The 21,691-nt window shown below is 43.2% G+C and overlaps 1 protein-coding gene across 1 annotated transcript in view; it reads left to right on the top strand.

The window, feature by feature from the left end:
* Positions 1-568: 568 nt before the first annotated feature.
* Positions 569-21,691, top strand: part of PPARG (peroxisome proliferator activated receptor gamma) — a 73,618-nt gene continuing 52,495 nt past the window's right edge. The window contains exon 1 of the mRNA XM_073644497.1: positions 569-835. The gene's annotated coding sequence lies outside the window, so the exon portion shown is untranslated. The remainder of the gene's footprint in view (positions 836-21,691) is intronic.

Raw genomic sequence — 21,691 nt, 5'->3', positions numbered from 1 at the left:
ATTAACCCCATATCTGCAGGTTAATAGCGTTTTTTCACGTGACATTTTCCCTTTAAGCAAATTTGAGTATATACATGATTTATGTCATTTTCTGATAGCTACATCTTATATACTATGACCAATTGAGACTTATTGCTGTATATTACGATTAGGTTCTCCATCTTCTCTATGCACCATACAGTATCCCCGTATATTTTTAGATGTTTTTACTGTAATGTACTATGAATCAATAAGTATTGCTAGATATTTTTTCTGATCATATTACGGACAGGGGTCTGTTCTTTCCTCCTCCATTTAAATAGCACGGACAAAGCAGCATCCAGGGGGCCAGGGCATGTGTTCTGCCATCTCTCTATCTGCGGTATACAGTATATAAATATCAACTTTGATAAAAGAAGGAAACTTATGAGCCAGTAGGTGGCAGCATCTTCTAATCAGCTTTATTTGACATATTTTGGAATTGTTTAAAGCACCCAACAAGCATTGGGATCACACAATCAGGGGCTGCTGGTCAGTGCATGGCAGATAGGACAGTCAGTAATGTGCTCTCCAGAGTCTAGGAGGGTTTGGGGTGGAGAGAGGGAGGACCTGACACAGGGAAGGGGAGTGACACACATTGGAGAGCTTTGACAGTAGTACTGGCAGGGTCTAATGAGAGGGAAGAGGCACAGTGACAGAGAATAGTAAAGAGACTGAAGTGTCTTCACTTCATGTGACAGCTGCAGCTTTAAGTGGACACTATCAAATCCAGTCTGGACTCCCCTCCCAGCTTATGGCTGACTACTACTGAGCTGCAAGATAGCCAGCTTGTCCTACTGACTGATAACCATTGCAGGTCAGTGATATTCACCTTCCTAACTTATATTACACAGATACATGTGCACTTTAATTCCCATCTGTTGCATGTGATATAAAGGAGGATTCTGATTATTTAATAACTTGTCTGTTATATATGATGGAGGTCTGGGAAATATTAGCCCAGCTGATATCCAAAATTGCACAGATCACAGCATTGGCCTGAATATTAGTGGGACCCCTGCTTTAGGACCCCTGCTGATATCACATTCCCATTGACATTATAATCAGAGTGCCCTCTTAACTAGAATTTACATTATCATATCACACAGATTTTACTTTCCAGAGTAAATGACTGTCTGTATAAATCCCATAGATGTATTTGCTACATGATCGATATTATTTTGTATTTTCAGGCTTTGTTTACCATTTTGCAACATTGTTGCACTTGTGTTATTTCAACATTCTATACATGTTTTTTTCTTAATGCAATGTCAGTGTATAATACACTGGGGTGAGAGAATGAAGAGCAAGTGATTTACTGTAAGCTTGCGAGCAGGGCCCTCACTCATCTTGGTATCTGTTGATTTACGTGATTATTGTTTTTCAGTAATGTCTTTTATTGTCTATACAATTCCCCTATACAATGTAAAGTGCTGCAGAATATGTTGGCACTATTAAAATAAAAAATATTATTATTATTATTACTGCAAGTCATTAGCTGTACTATACTGGTCGATATGTCTTTTAGGTCTCATTCACACATTAGTATTTTTGATCAGTATTTCATCAGTGTTGGCCAAAACCAAAAGTGTCTCCAAAACACAGAACAGTTGTCAATCTTTCAATTATAGTTTTTCTCTGTAAATTCCACTCCTGGCTTTGGCACACAGAATACTTATGTGTGAATGAGGCCTTATTGTGGGCTTCAACACTAATCATTAGGACTCATTCACACGTCAGTATTTGGTCAGTATTTTTCATCAGTCAGGATGATGTGCTGAGGACAGGAGCGTGGTCACTAGTGATATTTCACCAGGTCAGTATGTAATGTATTGAGGGCAGGAGAGTGGTCACTACTGGTCTGGGTGTTTCTGTGATACCGTGCCACAGTAAGTGATATATACCCGTCAGCACTGGGGTATAATGGGCTGATATGGCATGTAGTGTGTCCAGGTTACAGCCTGATTGCAGCAGACTGGTTTTCTCTGTATCAGTTTACCTGTTTTGTAATATAGTAATGTCTCGGGCGATGTATTTGTAATGACAGATTAGCCAGATTATCTAAAGTGAACAAAGATTAAAGTTCACAGTTATATAATGTGAATATCATTTTCTAAGTATTCTCTATGCTATTTAATTCTTTACAACTATATAGAGACAGATCAATTCCCCCACCTGATCAGGCAAACACCAAACATGCAAATATTTTATGCCATAAATTATCCTGATCATAGCAAAAAATAATACAAAAAGTCATTTTTTATCATTTGCAATGATATAATATGACTGTGGCAATAAGAACTAGAGGGTGTCCACATTTGGTAAATTAGGAATAAATAGCACTATTTATTATTTTAGGGATACATTCTAGTCTATTAATCTCATGAGAAATATGCCTCTAATCAAACACAGAAGTATAAATTAACTCAGTTTTTTTGGCCCCTTGATGTCACATATCACATTCTTCACATGAATCAGCAGGAATACTTTGCAGAGTTTTCACTTCTCGGGTCACATGATGTAAAAACGATTTAGGAAGTGAATTTTTGGGGAACCCACGTGCGGCGTCTGAGCGATTTGCAATCAGAACAGACACTGACATGTCCTGTCGGGAGAATGTTGCAAGAGAGTTTTTATTGTATTAAGAAATAAAAAGGATGTTCAAGATTTATTGAAAAGATATTGCGTAATGTTATTCTATAAAATGATCATTTAATAAGTGCATAATTGTTCCTGATCATACATTCTTAGCATAACCAGGCTGGGTCATTTTTCATAACCATTCTCTATATAAACTATAGTGCATCGTAGATATTAGTCCATAAAGCGCTTTAAACTTTTCCGATATATACACATGTATAAACCATGTACCCTGTTATCAGCGATCAGTGACGACTGTGAGCACTACATGTCCCCTGTTATATGAGTCCTACTGAAATCAATCCAAAGAAATCCTTTGAACCCTATCAGCAGTTCAGGTCAAACGAGTGCATGTTCTGCCCTATGAGTTACAATAGGTCCTAATGATCGTCCCCGTGCCAGGATACTTTATTCTGACAGCAGCGAGAGTACAAGTGTCTGTTCTTTGCACTCTCCAAACCGATGGGACCTTGTTGTGATGATGTCTTACACTTGACTGCTTGTAGTGTCACATTCCTGCCATCTATGAATGATTATGGTGTCAGGCAGGTTTTTTTCTCTCTGACATTCAGGTTCCTGTTTGTTCTAGATGAAGAATAAGCAAACAGGTGGACATTAGCTAAAAGCCAAACTCCACTTAGTCTTATTCTAGGAATCTATGACATGCCATCCAAGAAAGACTCTCCACTAGCCTCCAGTCTGAAAATGAATACTTTTATGTCCAACAGTAAAATGTAGTGAAAAATCAAGTATTTCCAGCTAAATGTGTTTCCTTTTGAGGCACCGAATACAACTTTTTAACATTAGTTTGGATGTAAAGTCTTAATGGTCTATCTTTGCAACGCCCAATTACCATGCTTGACCTGTTTCTGAGGTTGACAAGGTTTAGTGGTAAATATAGCGAAAAAAATTATAGATTTATGAAATGCTCATTCTAGTTGGATGCTGAAGATCAAAGCCACCAGATTTGGAACAACGTCATTAATATTCAACTAGGGAGACAAATATTTCCCTCCTGATGTTCTTCAGGTTTCCTCCAAGTACTGGGTTCGAAACTCTATCATCTTTTTTTTACCTTTCTCAATTAATAGTTTAGATCAGTGGTTTAAAATATAACAGAACATAACAGAGAAAATGTGGTGTTGCTCAAATTGTGGGGTGCCAGTGATCCTAAGCTGCCCTAAATTTGGAAAGGTAATGTGTCCCTGAAGTGGCCGCATCTAGAGATGAGCGAACTCGAACTTAAAAGTTTGAGGTTCGTACTGGACAGTTAGTGTCCAGTGCTAAGCTCCGAACATGGCCTTTTCCATTTTAATTTTCGGAGTTCCAAGGGAAGTCCAGGAAGAGAGAGCGAGAGAATGAATATTTTCCTGCTCCATAGTTCGGGTTTCCAATGTTTTCAATGGGGTTTGGGTTCTGGTTCAAGTTCAAATACAGTTCTGGTGCCCGAACCAAACTTTGGAATAAAGTTCAGGTCTGGTAAAAGAACCCAAACTTCCACAAGTCCGCTCATCTCTAGACACATCCCTTTCTTCATGGAGTTCCATTACTGATAGGTAACTGAATCTCAACAGGTCTAGGTAACTAAATCTCAGTTTAAGGGCTCGTGTACATGACTGATTGCATCGGACGAGTGCTATCCGTGGTTTTCATGGATAGTACCCTTGCCTATGATATTCTATGGGGCTGTGCACATGTCTTTTGTTTCTTAGACTGAGTGATCCGAGAAAAATATTGGAGACATGTCTGATTTTGATCCAAGTGTCAGATCAAAATTGGCAATGCCAGTCTTTGAGCCTGTGAAAAACACCGGATCGCACTCAGATGACATCCAAGTGGTGTCCAATTTTCAAGGACTGACAGATTGGAGAAGGTGGAGAAACTTTTTTTTTCTCTCCACTTCTGAGAAAAACTGATGCCACTCTGATCAAAGTCTGATCAGAATAATCGGACCGCTCTTCTCGGATGGAGAGAAAACATTCATGTGAACCTACCCTAGTCGTAATCATGGCTCCCCCTTTCTATAGCTAGTATAATGTTAACAAGTTTGAGAAGAGAGAACAAGACGATGGCCTGAGTCAGACATCAGTTTCTTTAATATGAGTTGCCGCTGTGTGTTTCATGGATAGAACCCATACCAATTATAGTCTAAGGGTCTGTTCGCATGTCCATGTTTTTTATGGACCGAGTGATCCGCACCAAAACATTGAGACATGTACAATTTTGATCCAACTTACGTATCAAACTAATCAATGCAAGTCTATGAGTCTGGGAGAAGAAAAAGACAGCACTCGGATGTTGTACGTGTGCCATCCAAGAGCTTCCAATTTTCATTTTTATTTGAAAAAAAAAAATCACTGACATTTCAATGAGCCCTTAGAATGACACTTTACCTCATCTAAGTGATATGGGAAGAAGAAGAACAGGTTCCTCTTACTGAATTGGTTGTAGGGGAATGAAACAGCAAATGGAAAAGGACTTCACTTTTGCCAATCGGCCTCTTCTCTTCCGGAAAGAATTACTTCTGAGATCTGTTGTATTATGTTTCAGTAAGAAGAAAGATATCAGGTCTCTACTGTCTATGCTTATCATTTTGATGTCCCCATATCTTTATTATTATCATTATTATATAAATATATAAAATTACTTATTGAATCCAGTAATTGTAGGGACCTCATACACCTTTTCACGGTAATTTCTGTTTTTTGACGAACAATGGACTAAACATACTCAGTGTGTACAAAATAGAAGTAAAGTATCCCTCGAGTCTATAGAGACTTCTGTGAACATTACATTTGTACAGTAGGTCTATGGAGTCTATCTCGTCAGTCTGGGAAATAGCCCATCTGAGCCTGAATGCCGTTGATAAGAAAAATGGCATACTTGTTGACATATATGCTTCCATACTGATATAGTATATGGCTTCCTTACATTCACAGTTTCAAACAAGCATTTCGAACATGTAGATATTTATAGACATTCGTCTAGATATGAGCTAAAGTTCCACCCCCGCCACAGTTTTGAAAAAATGTTTGGATGGGATGAGTTGCAATTTGATAATCTCTCTGGGTTGAGATACCATATAGTGAGGAGTCATCTTATTTATGATAATGGATCAATTAAAGATTTGTTGCCAAGTGCATGAGTCTGAGAGAGGACCTTATGAGTCTGAGAACCTACTGAGTCTGAGAGAGGACCTCATGAGTCTGAGAGAGGTCTTAATGAGTCTGAGAGAGGACCTTATGAGTCTGAGAGAGGACCTTATGAGTCTGAGAGAGGTCCTAATGAGTCTGAGAGAGGTCCTCATGAGCCTGAGAGAGGTCCTCATGAGTCTGAGAGAGGTCCTCATGAGTCTGAGAGAGGTCCTCATGAGTCTGAGAGAGGTCCTAATGAGTCTGAGAGAGGACCTCATGAGTCTGAGAGAGGATCTCATGAGTCTGAGAGAGGACCTTATGAATCTGAGGACTTAATGAGTCTGAGAGAGGACCTCATGAGTCTGAGAGAGGACCTCATGAGTCTGAGAGAGGACCTTATGAGTCTGAGGACTTAATGGGTCTGGTAGAGGACCTCATGAGTTTGAGAGAGGACCTTATGAGTCTGAGAGAGGACCTTATGAGTCTGAGAGAGGACCTCATAAGTCTGAGAGAGGACCTTATGAGTCTGAGGACTTAATGAGTCCGGGAGAGGACCTCATGAGTCTCAGAGAGGACCTCATGAGTCTCAGAGAGGACCTAATGAGTCTGAGAGAGGACCTTATGAGTCTGAGAGAGGACCCCATAAGTCTGAGAGAGGACCTTATGAGTTTGAGGACTTTATGAGTCTGGGAGAGGACCTCATGAGTCTGAGAGAGGACCTTATGAGTCTGAGAGAGGACCTTATGAGCCTGAGAGAGGACCTCATGAGTCTGAGAGAGGACCTCATAAGTCTGAGAGAGGACCTTATGAGTTTGAGGACTTTATGAGTCTGGGAGAGGACCTCATGAGTCTGAGAGAGGACCTTATGAGTCTGAGAGAGGACCTCATGAGTCTGAGAGAGGACCTCATAAGTCTGAGAGAGGACCTTATGAGTCTGAGGACTTAATGGGTCTGGTAGAGGACCTTATGAGTTTGAGAGAGGACCTTATGAGTCTGAGAGAGGACCTTATGAGTCTGAGAGAGGACCTCATAAGTCTGAGAGAGGACCTTATGAGTCTGAGGACTTAATGAGTCCGGGAGAGGACCTCATGAGTCTCAGAGAGGACCTCATGAGTCTCAGAGAGGACCTAATGAGTCTGAGAGAGGACCTTATGAGTCTGAGAGAGGACCCCATAAGTCTGAGAGAGGACCTTATGAGTTTGAGGACTTTATGAGTCTGGGAGAGGACCTCATGAGTCTGAGAGAGGACCTTATGAGTCTGAGAGAGGACCTCATGAGTCTGAGAGAGGACCTCATGGGTCTGAGAGAGGACCTAATGAGTCTGAGAGAGGACCTAATGAGTCTGAGAGAGGACCTAATGAGTCTGAGAGAGGACCTAATGAATCTGAGGACTTAATGAGTCTGAGAGAGGACCTCATGAGTCTGAGAGAGGACCTCATGAGTCTGAGAGAGGACCTTATGAGTCTGAGGACTTAATGGGTCTGGTAGAGGACCTCATGAGTTTGAGAGAGGACCTTATGAGTCTGAGAGAGGACCTTATGAGTCTGAGAGAGGACCTCATAAGTCTGAGAGAGGACCTTATGAGTCTGAGGACTTAATGAGTCCGGGAGAGGACCTCATGAGTCTCAGAGAGGACCTCATGAGTCTCAGAGAGGACCTAATGAGTCTGAGAGAGGACCTTATGAGTCTGAGAGAGGACCCCATAAGTCTGAGAGAGGACCTTATGAGTTTGAGGACTTTATGAGTCTGGGAGAGGACCTCATGAGTCTGAGAGAGGACCTTATGAGTCTGAGAGAGGACCTCATGAGTCTGAGAGAGGACCTCATGGGTCTGAGAGAGGACCTAATGAGTCTGAGAGAGGACCTAATGAGTCTGAGAGAGGACCTAATGAGTCTGAGAGAGGACCTAATGAGTCTGAGAGAGGAGCTAATGAGTCTGAGAGAGGACCTTATGAGTCTGAGGACTTAATGAGTCTGGGAGAGGACCTCATGTGTCTGAGAGAGGACCTAATGAGTCTGAGAGAGGACCTTATGAGTCTGTGAGAGGACCTAAATCTCTCTCCTACGTTGGCTCGTTACAGGCAGTGCCAGTTTAGCAAAGGAGTTATGTGGCAAGTAGATAAACCATTAACCTCTGGAAAAATTGTGCCAGGAAAACTCAAAAGTGGTAATTTATATCTCTTTGGGTCAAGAACCTGGGAGAATTGAAAATGGTGGATTTGTAGGTATTGAAGTAGGAATTTGGCTTGGCATGTCAGAAGAGATTAATATGTTAAATAATGTGTATATTATGGTTGTGGAGTGATGAAGGAAAAAAATCTGGACTTTTCCGCGCTGCTGGCGAACTGGTGAAAAGGGTCCAGGATACACAAGAACTGTAATTATTGCGGTTTTATTATTGATGCGTTTCGAAGTTGTGGTTATACCCTGAAGAAGTGTGTCAACTTCGAAACGCTTCGATAATAAAACCGCAGTAATTACAGTTCTTGTGTATCCTGGACCTTTTTCACCAGTTCACAAGCAGTGTGGAAAAATCCACATTATTTTTCCTTCATCACTCCTCAACTAGTCTGGCGACCTGTAGATCTGCGGCAGGTGACTAAATTTATTCCTCAAAATTGTTATGTATCACACAACCGCAACAGGTTAGCATATCACATAAGTAAGCCTGAAACAGAATGACTTCTTCAATGCTAATTGGTCGTTTCACTCAAGTGATAATTCTGATATTGGGTCCAAGAAATATTGTTCTGCTTACAGGCCAATGTGTGTTTCACTTGTAAAGTGTCAGTGGCATACCTAAAAATCTCAAATATTTCCCCCAATATTATCCCGTATAATGCCATATGCTCAGTGGAAAATATCTATCCAACCCATGATCCAAAACCATTTGTATTAGTTTGCCTGTCATACTAGTTTTTACATAATTATAATGTTGGCATGAGCCTGTAATTAAAAGGTATCACTTTACTGTACTATGGATTCAGGATATGATTTTAGTACATATACTTTGGAGAAGGTAACAGCTTATGTCTAGCAGACGTTGCATATGGTGTGGTGTGTGACCAGTTGCATGTGACTTCTAGTGAGGGTTGCATCACAGTACTATATGGATGTTACTCTGCTTACTGCGTCTGTGACTGTCTATGAGTGAAAATTATTGCAGTTCTTAGATAGGGAAATTCTTACAATGCGCAGACTTAAAGAAACCCTTCCAAAAACTATTTTTCCCACTTAATATGTGTATGCAGTGTAGTGTGTCTTAATATATTCTCACCTATTGCTGTCTTCTCGGTGTCCAGTGCCTCTTCTGAGTGACGTCACCGCTCTTCAAACTCTCCTGGTCAGACTCTGCTCTGTGTGACCCGGTAGTGGCTTTTACAGTGTAAGTCTATGGAGCATCAGAACAAGGCTCTATAGGCTTTCATTGTAAAAGAAACTTCAAGTTCACGCATAGAACATAGAGTGATCCGGAGACTCTGAAGAGCGGTGACGTCAGTCAGCTCACGCATAGAACATAGAGTGATCCGAAGAGTCTGAAGAGCGGTGACGTCACTCAGCTCGCGCATAGAACATAGAGTGATCCGGAGACTCTGAAGAGCGGTGACGTCACTCAGCTCACGCATAGAACATAGAGTAATCCGAAGACTCTGAAGAGTGGTGATGTCACTCAGCTCACGCATAGAACATAGAGTGATCCGGAGACTCTGAAGAGCGGTGACGTCACTCAGCTCACGCATAGAACATAGAGTGATCCGGGGACTCTGAAGAGCGGTGACATCACTCAGCTCACGCATAGAACATAGAGTGATCCGGAGACTCTGAAGAGCGGTGACGTCACTCAGCTCACGCATAAAACATAGAGTAATCCGGAGACTCTGAAGAGTGGTGATGTCACTTAGCTCACGCATAGAACATAGAGTGATCCGGAGACTCTAAAGAGCGGTGACATCACTCAGCTCACGCATAGAACAGAGAGTGATCCGGAGACTCTGAAGAGCGGTGACATCACTCAGCTCACGCATAGAACGTAGAGTGATCCATAGACTCTGAAGAGCAGTGACGTCACTCAGCTCACGCATAGTACATTGAATGATCAAGAGACTCTGAATAGCGGTGACATCACTCAGATCACATACAGAACATAGAGGGATCCGGAGACTGAAGAGTGGTGACGTCACTCAGCTCACACATAGAACATAGAGTGATCCGGAGACTCTGAAGAGCGGTGACATCACTCAGCTCACGCATAAAACGTAGAGTGATCCGTAGACTCTGAAGAGCAGTGACGTCACTCAGTTCACGCATAGAACATTGAATGATCAAGAGACTCTGAATAGTGGTGACATCACTCAGCTCACATATAGAACATAGAGGGATCTGGAGACTCTGAAGAGCGGTGACGTCACTCAGCTCACACATAGAACATAGAGTGATCCGGAGACTCTGAAGAGCGGTGACGTCACTCAGCTCACACATAGAACATAGAGTGATCCAGAGACTCTGAAGAGCGGTGACATCCCTCAGCTCACGCATAGAGAATACAGTGATCCGGAGACTCTGAAGGGCGGTGACGTCACTCAGCTCACACATAGAACATAGAGTGATCCGGAGACTCTGAAGAGCGGTGATGTCACTCAGCTCACACATAGAACATAGAGTGATCCGGAGACTCTGAAGAGTGGTGATGTCACTCAGCTCACGCATAGAACGTAGAGGGATCCGGAGACTCTGAAGAGCGGTGACATCACTCAGCTCAAGCATAGAACATAGAGTGATCCGGAGACTCTGAAGAGCGGTGACGTCGCTCATTTCACACATAGAACATAGAGTGATCCGGAGACTCTGAAGAGCAGTGACGTCACTCAGCTCACACATGGAACATAGGGTGATCCGGAGACTCTGAAGAGAGGTGAAGCCACTCAGCTCACACATAGAGCATAGATTGATCCGGAGACTCTGAAGAGCGGTGACGTCACTCAGCTCACACATAGAACATAGAGTGATCGGAGACTCTGAAGAGCGGTGACGTCACTCAGCTCACACATAGAACATAGAATGATCCGGAGACTCTGAAGAGTGGTGACGTCACTCAGCTCACGCATAGAACGTAGAGGGATCCGGAGACTCTGAAGAGCGGTGACGTCACTCAGCTCACGCATAGAACATAGAGTGATCCGGAGACTCTGAAGAGCGGTGACATCGCTCATTTCACACATAGAACATAGAGTGATCCGGAGACTCTGAAGAACGGTGATGTCACTCAGCTCACACATAGAACATAGAATGATCCGGAGACTCTGAAGAGCGGTGACGTCACTGAGAAGAGGAACAGAAAGCTGCTCGACACTGGAGAAGAAGGCAATAGGTGAGTATATTATCACAATGACATTACAGTACATACACATACTGTATACACAGGTTGAGTGAAAAAAATAAGTTAAAGGGCTTCTTTAAAGAAACACTCCTCCTCATCAATGGGATTTAAAGCACCACTCCAGTATTTTGGGTTTTTTTCAGCGTTAAATGTAAGCTCCCTGCCCCCGGTCACATACTCTCCCTCCGGCGTCTTCACCGTTTTTTGGTGCCTTTCCGGTCCCGCGACACTATCTTGTGACAGTAGCTTCAGCAGTCAGAAAGTACGTCACAAGCGCTCAATGAAAGTCTATGAGAGCCAGAACGGGGCTCTCATAGACTTGTATTGAAAAGTGTCCTCCACTGGAGCTGCAGGCAGGCTACTTTTCATCGGAGACGGACTGGTGCAGCAGCGAAAACAGATCAAAACATCGGAAAAGGAGTATCAGACGGGGCAGGGGACTTACATTTAAAGCACCACTGGAGCGGTGCAATAAAAAAGAACCGCTGGTGTGGTCCTTTAAAGACTAATCAACTATCCACCTACGGATGCAATTGTCCATCTTTGTCTTTCTAGTAACCTGAATTGGAAGTGCTGGTCCTCTTAAAGGGAATCTGTCAGCAGGTTTTTGCTGCTCCATCTAAGACCAGTATAATGTATGGGCAGGGACCAGGATTCCAGCGATGTGTCATTTACTGGGCTCCTTGCTTCAGTTTTGATAAAACCAGTGTTCTATTTGCTGCAGATTTACCAGTTCTCGAATGCTGAGCCCTGTATAACCCCACCCACATCACTGATTGGCAGATTTCTGTGTACACTGTGCATAGACAGAAAGTTGCCAATCAGTGGTGATTGGCAGATTTCTGTGTACACTGTGCATAGACAGAAAGTTGCCAATCAGTGGTGGGGGTGGGTTTATACAGAGCTCATGAATATGGAGGAATACATAGGAGCGGGTTTGCTAGTCCTCCAGTGATAATCTTCTTCAAATAAGCAATGATTTTAGTAAAACTATAGTAAGCAGCCCAGTAAGTGATACATCCCTGGAATCAGTGTCTCTCTACATTATGCTGCTCTCAGATTAGGTGGCACAAATCTGATGACAAATTCTCTTTACGACCCCCATACATATTAGATTAAAGTCGGCCGAATGCGCTGATACCGACGGATTTGGCTTAAAATCGAATGTATCCCTCAACAGAATGTCGGGGCAGATAAGGATTCGGAATGTCCAATTTTGGACTGACCATCCTTTTGCTCTCTGAGAGATAAGCCACTGCCAGAGCGAGCGTTCCTTTGTATGGAGGAGTTGGGTGAGATAGCTACCGGCCAAACGATCATCCGAACCATAGTGCGGTCGACAGCTATCTAAAGCATAAGGGAAGACTTAGTCATGTAACTGACAATATTCGAAACTCCGGTATGTAATACTACATCACCTCTGCAGCCACCACTCCTTCTTCCAGAAAAATCAGCTGCTTGCCACAGTGACGTCTATATGAAAAATAATATTGTGTTTTAAGTTTTTTTTGTAAGAATTATCATTATGATTTTCAGTTTTTGACCTATAAAAAATGTCTGTAAATGATATGATATGTAGGCTGCAGATTTTATGTTTAATATCCTATGTGCCACATGACTTATATAGTAAAATATTTTTTCTTTTTTTTTTTTTCACTTTAATTGCAATATTAATTAATACATGAATTATGATAAATATTAACGCACAATAACCTAGTGACTTTTAGGTGTTAGCAAACCACATAGTCATCAGCTTCTGCCCAATGTCTCATTCGTCATTTGTGAATGGTGAAACCAGCAGGTCTCAGACATTTCCGTTTTATATTCACTTGAACCCTTTCTATAAAACTTTGGGAAGTTACATTAACCACATCACATCCACGCTGTTATTAAAGGGCCTACAGTTCATTTATGACATCATTTATTGTGTAGGTGGACTTTATTTCACAATGGATTAAAATATAATAAATTGTAGGGAAAAGTTCAATGAAGATAAAGTATTGAGATACATTCTTGATATTTCATCTTTATTGACCTTTTCCCTACATGGGATTTAATGCATGACTGTGACTGGTTAATAATGGAGGCCACAAGTTCCTTAAATGTAGTCACAGAAATGATTTTTTTAAGCGACTTTTCTCTTTCTGTCTTGTGGTATTGCTTCAAAATGACGCACGCAGTTTATGAATTTTTGCGCAACGTCCAAAATTCTCATTATTTTTGTCTGTGACCTGTTTTGCGACTTTTTAGTGCAGTTTTTGAAAATTGATGCAATATTTGCATCAAAATACTCTGGTGTACATAAAATCACTCAAGAGGAAAATGAAGAACATTTGACACCAAATTTTCCGACTTTTTAAAAAGTCGCAATTGATGAACAACTTGGAACCACAAACATAAAATAACAGCTGAACACATAGAAAATAGAATTTAAAATAATAGGTGCAAAGAACAATAAAGCGCAAATTAAAAACAGGTGAAAAACAACAAAAAGGCACAAATGCCCAAAGTTCCTGTGAGTGGTGTGGTGGCCATATTACAAATTTTCCACCGAGCTTGAAGTTTTACCTATGCCCATCTTATATAAAGAACTATGGTGGGCCCAGGGGGGCCAAAGATTCCTTTGAACCATATGAGAAGACCAGTACTATTAAAAACACCTTCCCTTGAGCTCAGCCATATAGTAGGCAAATAACCCAGCAAGCGTCTTGTGAAACATATTGGACGTACAGTTTTGCTGCAATTTTTAGGTATTTTTTGGCCAAAACCCATACATCTCAGGGTCAGAGACAACACATGTGATTTTGATATGGAGTGTGTGGTCACCCAACTGACACCAGCAGGAAGAGTTAATCATAAAGTGTTAATTGCAATGATAATGTATTTTATATAAGTTAAAGGGGATATCGGGGACTTTGTGAAAAACAAAAAATGTGGCTAAGCACTAACAAGTGGGTAATTGCTACCTACCTGACGGTTGTGCCCGTCGCCGTGATAGTTGGGGGCCCTGTTGTTACATTTTTCACGTCATGTCTGAAGAATCAAAGCTATGGAAGACACAGGCTTACTATTAAAGAGAACAGGCTTCTGTCTCCAGGTTTTTGCTACCTCAGCTAAGAGCAGCTTGATGTAGGGGCAGAAACCCTGATTCCAGCAATGAATCACTTACTGGGCTGCTTGCTGTAATTTTGATAAAATCCCTAATTTATCTTCTTCAGTTCTCTAAATGCTGAAAATTCTATACACAGTACAGACCAAAAGTTTGGACACACCTTCTCATTTAAAGATTTTTCTGTATTTTCATGACTATGAAAATTGTACATTCACACTGAAGGCATCAAAACTATGAATTAACACATGTGGAATTATATACTTAACAAAAAAGTGTGAAACAGCTGAAAATATGTCTTATATTCTAGGTTCTTCAAAGTAGCCCCCTTTTGCTTTGATGACTGCTTTGCACACTCTTGGCATTATCTTGATGAGCTTCAAGAGGTAGTCACCGGAAATGGTCTTCCAACAATCTTGAAGGAGTTCCCAGAGATGCTTAGCACTTGTTGGCCCTTTTGCCTTCACTCTGCGGTCCAGCTCACCCCAAACCATCTCGATTGGGTTCAGGTCTGGTGACTATGGAGGCCAGGTCATCTGGTGTAGCACCCCATCACTCTCCTTTATGGTCAAATAGCCCTTACACAGCCTGGAGCTGTGTTTGGGGTCATTGTCATGTTGAAAAATAAATGATGGTCCAAGTAAACGCAAACCGGATGGAACAGCATGCCTCTGCAAGATGCTGTGGTAGCCATGCTGGTTCAGTATGCCTTAACTTTTGAATAAATCCCCAACAGTGTCACCAGAAAAGCACCCCCACACCATCACACCTCCTCCTCCATGCTTCACGGTGGGAACAAGGCATGTAGAGTCCATCCGTTCACCTTTTCTGCGTCGCACAAAGACACGGTGGTTGGAACCAAAGATCTCAAATTTGGACTCCTCAGACCAAAGCACAGATTTCTACTGGTCTAATGTCCATTCCTTGTGTTCTTTAACCAAAACAAGTCTCTTCTGCTTGTTGCCTGTCCTTAGCAGTGGTTTCCTAGCAGCTATTTTACCATGAACGCCTGCTGCACAAAGTCTCCTCTTAACAGTTGTTGAAGAGATGTGTCTGGTGCTAGAACTCTGTGTGGCATTGACCTGGTCTCTAATCTGAGCTGCTGTTAACCTGCTCTTGGTCTTCCTTTCCTGGGGCGGTCCTCATGTGAGCCAGTTTCTTTGTAGCGCTTGATGGTTTTTGCAACTGCACTTGGGGACACTTTCAAAGTTTTCCCAATTTTTCGGACTGACTGACCTTCATTTCTTAAAGTATTGATGGCCACTCGTTTTTCTTTACTTAGCTGCTTTTTTCTTGCCATAATACAAATTCTAACAGTCTGTTCAGTAGGACTATCAGCTATGAATCCACCAGACTTCTGCACAACACAACTGATGGTCCCAACACCATTTATAAGGCAAGAAATCCCACTTATTAAACCTGACAGGGCACACCTGTGAAGTGAAAACCATTTCCGGTGACTACCTCTTGAAGCTCATCAAGAGAATGCCAAGAGTGTGCAAAGCAGTCATCAAAGCAAAAGGTGGCTACTTTGAAGAACCTAGAATATAAGACATATTTTCAGTTGTTTCACACTTTTTTGTTAAGTATATAATTCCACATGTGTTAATTCATAGTTTTGATGCCTTCAGTGTGAATGTACAATTTCATAGTCATGAAAATACTGAAAAATCTTTAAATGAGAAGGTGTATCCAAACTTTTGGTCTGTACTGTAGTCCCGCCCACACCAATGATTGGCAGTTTTCTGTGTATACTGTGCATAGGCAGAAAGGTGCCAATCCATTTTGAGGGTCAAGTTATACAGGGCTCATTAATTTGGAGGACTACCTGGCAACAGGATTGCTAGTTCTCAAGTGATAATCTCCTGCTGATAAAACAAAGAAGTTCTAAAAACTATGGCAAGCAGCCCAGTAAGTGACACATCGCTGGAATCAGGGTCTCTGCCTCTACATTATACTCCTCTTAGATTAGGGGGTAAAAGCCTGGTGACAAATTCCCTCTCATTCTGTGAAGAAGTCAGCACTAATTTACAGCCATGATTTATAAACTGTATCTGTGTAACGTACCCTCTTTTTATAATATAACTTTACATATCTCGGTGCATATAAGTCCAGGTGTTATTTTGTGAATCTAGCATGTTTAAAAAAAGACTCTTACCCCATTTTCATTGGCACAGAATAGTGGCTAAACCAAAAAAATACATATACAGCTCTGTTTTCTAATTCAGTAAAAGCCTCTTAAGACCAAGTATACGCGTCCGTGACTCTTTTGGGGGTTCTGTCTGAAAACGGGATTCGGATATGCCTCAAACAGAGCCTTAAAGGTGTTCTCCACAAACAAAAGTGCATTTTAATCAATAGATCTTGGATAATAATAATTTCCACAATTGGATGAGTTTAAATAAAATGTTCCTGTGCTGAGATAATCTTATAAATGTGCCCCTGCTGTGTACTGTGTAATGGCTGTGTCTGACCGTACAGGAACATTGTTTAAAAACAGGCAGAGAAATGTTTTACCTCACAAAAAGAATTAGCTGTGATCCCCTGCTGTCTTGTCTGTATACTCTTTTGCTTCCTCACCTGCCCAGGAGCTGTGGTATGATCAGACCATGTTCCTGTACGGTCAGACACAGCCATTACACAGCACACAGCAGGGGCACATTTATAAGATTATCTCAGCACAGGAACATTTTATTTAAACTCATCCAATTGTGGAAATTATTATTATTCCAAGGTCTATTAATTAAAATCAACTTTTGTTCGTGGGAAAACCCCTTTAAACTTCACTTTTCAATTGGTGTCCAAAATATGCAATTTTTGACTCTGAAGATATCCATCTTTGAAGACAAAAACAATAGCTCAGTAGACTTCACTACTGTATACAACTTCAAAGATTGATACGGCTAAAAAAAAGATCAACAAGAATCCAAAGTTACTTGTTTTGGACTTCATTTGATATTTGAAGTTTATGGCTCGTCCAAATCAAATTTTTAGGGGGTTCAGATGTATCACCCAATATAACCCAATCACTAACTTATGGCCAAGACATGATGTGAACCCGACTTTAATAGGACACAATCTAGTTAGGGCTGGCATTCACTAAGGCTAAGTTCACATGTTCAGTATCCATCCATTAGAACAGATCCAGCAGCAAACCTTTAACTAAAAAGTTGTGCAGACACAACTTTTTTGTCCTGCTAGAAAAAAAACCTTGATTTGAAGTTGATCTGTTTTTTTAACATTGAAGTCCATGGAAACAGCAATCCGCTTTTCTTTCATTTGAAAAGGATCCATTTTTTTATCATTGAAACATTTGAGAAGGATCCGTTTTTTGTTTTCTGGATCAGTTTCAAATGGAAGAAAATGGATGGCTAGTAAACAGATCCGTTTTCCATAGACTTGAATAGTAAAAGAAAAACGGATCCAGTTCAAATTCAGTTGTTTTTTTTTAAGCCGGACAAAAAATTTGTATCTGTACAACTTTTTTATCAACGGATGGATGTGTTCTAACAGATGATTACTCGACATATGAACCTAACCTGTCTAAATTGAGGTCCTTAGGACCAGTCTTTCTTGTACGAGTTCTATCCGTATTTTTCACAGATTGATTTCGTACCTATCATAGTTTATGATTTGTTTCCTTCTGATCGAGTGGTCCGCACCAAAACATGAAGACATGTCCGATTATGATCCAAGTTAAACTCACCAATGCCATTCTTTGAGTCCATGAAAAAAATTGGACAGTACTCAGATGCCGCTGATGAAATTCGTGCTTACGAGAAAAATCACTGCGCCCTGTCTGACTTTTCAGTATTTCCTACCATTGAGCACAATTCACTATAAAATGTTTCCTCCATCCGAATCTTTCTAGTGTGTAATATTTCAGCAGATATATGGTTTGGGTTTTTTATAATGCTTCTTGTTGCATTTAAAACAAAAAAAAAAGTTTTGTGAGTTAATGAACTTTTTTTCCTGGAAATCTCTTCACCTGCAAATTCTTGAATTCTAGACTCTGCCAAACACAGGAAGCCATCCACATCCTACCCACAGTGAAGTTAATGTATAACTCGAAGAAATGATTCTATAAAAAGAGAACATAAATACAAAGCATATTAACTCCTGACAAGAAAAAAAAAAAAAAAAAAACTCGATAAAGATATCTAACTGGTTAGTGCCGCAGATTTTATGGTTGAGGAACTGGATAATAGGTGTGTCCGGGGCAGCAAATCACAAGCTAGTGAAACTGTAATGGGCCATACAGATCATTATCAGGACCAATACAAGTTCACAAGCAAGATCCCGTCCTGCCCTGTGCAAATAGTGCCTGTATAATCATGGCTTCCAGCTTCACACCTCTCTGGGGAACCAGAACAAAGACTCAAATGTGATGGAGATAGATGTATTTAGCAAACACTAGTGGTAAAAGCTAGAAGACAAACACCTTCCCTTTAGCTCAGACATATAGTAGGCAAATAACCCAGCAAGCTTCTTGTGAAATGTATTGGACATACAGTTTTGCAGCAATTTTTGTATGTATTTTTTGGCCAAAACCAGTACATCTCAGAGTCATAGACAACACATGTGATTTTGGTATGGCTTGTGTGGGCACCGCACTGACAACAGTATGAACAGTTAATCATTAAGTGTTAATTGCAATAATAATGTACTGTATATAAGTTAAGAGCGGAGACTTTACTTAACAGCAACATATCAAAGCAACTAATAATTGGATGATAAACTTTACATCCATTTATGCATGTCAGCATACAAGGATTGGCATGTAAATATTACCAACATTACAGAGACTTTAAAGGGAATCTAATAACAGAAAATTACCTATTGCTGGTGTGACACCCCAGGGGTCTGGTTGCCACAGTGATAGAGATATTACGTCTGAGAGCAGGTGGGAGGTCTCTTGGTCAGGGATCCTATGCATGCCACACCTCCTGCCCAGTCCTGGGAGGGGAAGAACTTCCCTATATAAACCTAGGGCTGAGGCAGGGTTAGGGAGTAGATAAGAAGTAGAGAAGAGAAGCAGCATAGGAAGAAACTACAGGAGCTCTGTAGGAGCAGTGCAACAAGGAGTCAGGGGCTGGCAGCTGCAGAGCTCGCCCTGACTGAGAAGATTTCTCACCGGACCCGGAGTCCGAGGCTGTGGGGACTAACTCCTATCCAGCAGCAGAAACCATCCGGCAGGGGATTGCAGGTCCTCTGGCCCAGAAACCCGAAGGCACGGTCACACGCGTGGGACCAGCACCGCCATCGTGGAGCGGAAGCTACTAGAAGGCCCCGAGTCACCGGCCATACGGGTGACCACCACACGGTACACTCAGGGACGTGGGCTACTTTTACCCGCCTCTAGCAAGGTAGCCAGAAGAGTACAGTCAGTTTGGGAGGCCTACAACTCCGCCTGGCCAGGGGAGATCCCATCTGCTCAAGGACTGACCAGGCCCCAATCGCTAGCAAGTACTCCGGGAGGGTCTATCTTTGTCACCAGTAAAGACCCTGAACTACACCGTACCGTCTCCGAGTGGTTCCTGCTACCCCCATCGTCCACGTCGGCTGCCCTGAGGCCATACCCCTCCCGTTGGGGGTTATGCTATCACGCTGCACAATCCTACCACCGGCCTCAGCGGTCTGCCCTGCAGCAGCAGCTCCTTAGCTGTACTCAACGGGTGGCGTAGTCGTCCAACATCTACCGCTGATACAGCGCCACTTAGTCTGACTCCCTGGGCACGGACCGGATCACCGCCACGAGACTACAACCCTCAAGAGATCCGGCTCCGGGTAAGCTCCCGCGTGCGCAACGCAGCGCGACACAGGCCCAGGGGCGCGTCAGCTTTTGGCGTAGTCGGCAGGATCTCGTGCCCGCAACCACCGGGTACTGCGTGCCTGAAAAAGACTGTTCAAACTTACCTGTGGTGAAGATTCCCGCCATCCGGCGCCATCTCCCGCTTCCTTCCCGCCATCGGTGGAGTTTTCCCGCCATCCGGCGCCATCTTCAGCCTTCTTCCCGCCATACGTGGAGTTTTCCCGCCATTGGACGCCATCTTGAGGACGCCGCGCGGGAAGAAGAGGGGCGTGGACTCCGAAAGCGCGCGAGAACTGAAGCCCCGCCTCACGTCCGGACGTTGCGTAAGGTCCTGGAAGGAGCCCAGCAGACGCCGACGTCACAGGAGCGCGACGGAAGGTCCTCAACCCTGACGATCCACTGCGGAGCCGCGGCCTACGGAAGAGGATCATCGCAAGGTAGGCCACGGTCCACTAGGGGGGAGAAGGATGTCGGATACGGAGGAGAGCTTCACCGCTTCAACCCCCGCCAGCGCCACCGCTGTGGCGGTCATGCCTTTCACCATGCCCTATATCCCGGGGGCAGCCTGGCTACCCCAGTACTCGGGGGAGTCACATACCCTGCATGACTTTAGAGAAAAGCTGGATAGCCTCTTCCAGGTGTACCCCCTCACAGAGGAGCAAAAAGTGAGCATCCTGGTGGCCCAATTAACCGGGGCAGCCCAAAGGGAGGTAAAGTCCTGGCCACCTGGGGGGAGGACTGTCGCAGGGATACTAACTCGGCTGAGGGACACCTTTGATACCCGCACCTCAGCCGAGATCAAGCTTAGATTCTACGGGTGCAAACAGCGGGCACATGAGAGTATAAGGGACTATGCCCTAAACCAACAAGAGGCCCTGAGAGCCATTAAGCAGACTGACCCTGACGGCGTGGGAGACGAGGACAGGCTGTTGACTGAACAATTTATAGAGGGTTTATATTGCAATGCCCACCGAACCCAGTTACGGGCAATGGCCTTACAGGACCCTCATCTGGGATTTGCACAGTTCAAGGACAGAGCCATCCGGGTGCTTCGAGAACCGGCACCAGGTGGCGTTGTGACCCACAGACGCCCCACTACCACTTACCACCAGGAGGCGGCGCCCTTGTCGGCAGGGCCTGTGGGAGCTGATGCGCAGGCTTTGAACAATGACCCGGCTCCAGACCTGCACCATCAGGTCCAAGAGCTAGCTAAAAGCGTTGCTGCGCTAACCCGAACTGTCCAGTCTTTACAGGTTTCCACTCCAGGGAAGATCCAGCTGGCATCCGGACCGGAGGACATTCCGTGGCGTCGACCAAGGAGGACCCCACCGGCCAGAGGAAGACCCAGCGACCGATACAACGAGGACGGACGACCCATCTGCCGCCGCTGCAATCAACCCGGACATATGGCAAGGTACTGTCCTTTAAACTGGCACAACCTGGGGTAGAGGGCCAACCCCCAGGAAAAAGATCACCAGGCCCATCGAACTGGCGCGACAAATATGTGGGAGGACGTCCAGTCTTACCCGTGGTACTGGATGGCATTCCTATGAGTGCCCTGCTGGACACCGGGTCACAGGTCACCACCATCCCGTACGTGCT

The sequence above is a fragment of the Phyllobates terribilis genome, unplaced genomic scaffold (assembly GCF_046119375.1).
Source record: "Phyllobates terribilis strain yellow unplaced genomic scaffold, ASM4611937v1 Scaffold_8__6_contigs__length_399053987, whole genome shotgun sequence".
Taxonomy (NCBI): domain Eukaryota; kingdom Metazoa; phylum Chordata; class Amphibia; order Anura; family Dendrobatidae; genus Phyllobates; species Phyllobates terribilis.
Note: the sequence above shows the minus strand (reverse complement) of the source record. Positions and strands in the feature narration are given on the sequence as shown.